Source organism: Penaeus vannamei, chromosome 16, assembly GCF_042767895.1.
Source record: "Penaeus vannamei isolate JL-2024 chromosome 16, ASM4276789v1, whole genome shotgun sequence".
Classification (NCBI taxonomy): Eukaryota; Metazoa; Arthropoda; class Malacostraca; order Decapoda; family Penaeidae; genus Penaeus; species Penaeus vannamei.
In genome coordinates, this window is record NC_091564.1 from 43,368,806 (window position 1) to 43,371,305 (window position 2,500).

Genomic DNA, 2,500 nt, shown 5'->3' on the forward strand with positions numbered 1-2,500 from the left:
CCCTGATCGCCTCAACTTACTACATTTCACAATTTTGAGAAACTTCATCTTTCATGATCTAAGAAGGAAGTGTTCTATGATCCACATTGCAAAGGTTCCAATTATGTTGACACCCACATTAAATATCTGGCTTTTTAATTCTTTCTATTCCCACAATTCTGTCTCTGATAACAATTTACCTAAGAACGAGTTCATAGCACTGAAGAACTTGTCTAAATCAAATGACGTAGTAATTACTAAGCCTGATAAGGGAAATGGCATTGTTCTGTTGAACAAACAGGACTACGTAAACAAGATGATGGATATTATCTCTGAAACTAATAAATTCAATCTGGTTCAGAGAGATATTTTCTCAGTCATGTTACAATGTGAAGGTAAAATTAACAGACTGCTATCCAAACTGTTAACAAAATACAGTGTAACCGCTCAAGATACCTACCGAGAATTTGTATGCAAAGGGATCCAACACCTGGAATTATGTACGGTCTCCCAAAGGTACATAAGGACCAATTCTCTCTACGTCCCATATTATCTGCCATAGGAACATGCAGTTACCAACTAGCTAAATTCCTTGTTCCATTTTCTAACACCTCCTAACCACAAATATTTTTTACAGTAAAGGATTCCATTCACCTTTGCCAAAAGAAATTACTACTATTAGTTTTGACAAGTGCTGTATGGTCAGTTTTGATATTGTTTCATTATTTACGAATATACCACTGAAAAGAAACAATAAAGACATTTGCATGAACAACTTGTTTCCACCAGACAGTTGAAACAGTCCAAGGCTTCTCGAAAGAAAATTTAAGAAAGATGCTTGAACTGTCAGTCCAAGATTGCCATTTTCATTTTTAATAACCGGTTTGTTTATACAGCGAGATGGCGCTAGCTATGGGATCACCACTTGGCCCTACGCTTGCTAATGCATTCTTATGTTATTATGAACATATTTGGCTTTCAAACTGCCCTATACCTTTCAAACCTTTGTATTACAGAAGATTTGTTGATGATACTTTTTCTCATATTCAAAGCACAGGAACATGTTCAAGAATTTCTTAGCTACCTGAACTCGCAACACCCGAATATGGAGTTCACTGTTGAGTATGAAAAGGATGGAAAATTGCCCTTTATAGACATGTACATTCATCACTGTGGAAACGGCCTTGACACTCCACTGTACAGAAAACCCACATTTACTGGAGTGTATTCAAAGTTCCCTTCGTTCATCCCACTCACATACAAACGAAATCTAGTCAACACGCTCACCACACGAGCATACTACATATGCTCTAACTGGACATATATAAATCAGGAACTTTCATTCATCCGTAACCTCCTTTACAATAATGGCTTTCCCAAACATTTCACTGATACATACATCGGTAAAACTCTGAACAACATCTTGAGCAACAAGCATTCCAACATCACGGTTCCAAAGAAAGTACTTTACTTTCCCGTCACCTACACAGGTCCTCCCAGCCTCCAGTTAAAACAAAAAGTATCCAAACTAGTCAGTGAATTTTACCCACAGATCAAACTAAGAGTTATTTTCAGAACAAAGAACATCATTCAAAACCTTTTCAAATTCAAAGATACAGTACCCTCTGAATTAAAATCTAACATTGTCTACAAATATACGTGTGATAGCTGTAAGGCATCATATATCGGGAAGACCACAAAACACTTGAAAACACGCATCTCACAACATCTAGGTATTTCCGACAGAACTGGCACCCAAAGGACCAAACCACCCTTTTCAGCAATCAGGAATCACGCAGATGACACAGATCACCCCATACATAGCAAAGATTTTTCAGTCTTAGCAAGCACACCATACCACCAGCAGCTCCTTATCATGGAGAGCATACTGACATACATACACAAACCATCTCTAAGCAATAATGAAACCTCCACACCACTCTTATGCTTTTAAGATAAACAAATGACCGTAAGTAGTGGCCTTTGGTTGTGTATTTTATTTTCTTATGTTTCGTTCTGTTTTGTTTTTATCCATGCATTTTTTTGTTTTAACTGTATTCTTACGTTCTTTTTGTACTAGTCACCTATGTCAAACCTTTTTTTAGTTTTTAACAGTTTTAGTATTGCTTTAGTTTCATCATTTTTACTTGTTTTATTAGTTTATTTTATGTTATCTAATTTTGTAACACCCACTTAGGAATTTTATGTTATTCTATAGATTCCTTATAGTGTATTTTCTCCCATTAGATTGGCTTGAGAATGGATTTAAGTTGATAATCCGAAACGTCGCCCAATAAACATGATGGTCCCAGCCCTGGTGTTTCTTTTCTTGATATATATATATATATATATATATATATATATATATATATATATGTGTGTGTGTGTGTGTGTGTGTGTGTGTGTGTGTGTGTGTGTGTGTGTGTGTATGTATATATATGTATATATATATGTATATATATTATATATGTGTGTGTGTATGTTTGTGTGTGTGTGTGTGCGTATGTGTGTGTGTGCGCGT

At 35.8% G+C, this 2,500-nt stretch overlaps 1 protein-coding gene across 2 annotated transcripts in view; it reads right to left on the bottom strand.

Moving 5' to 3' along the window:
• LOC113816172 (probable cytochrome P450 49a1) overlaps positions 1–2,500 on the bottom strand; it is an 18,009-nt gene that overhangs the window by 10,603 nt on the left and 4,906 nt on the right. The gene's annotated exons all lie outside the window — the stretch shown is intronic.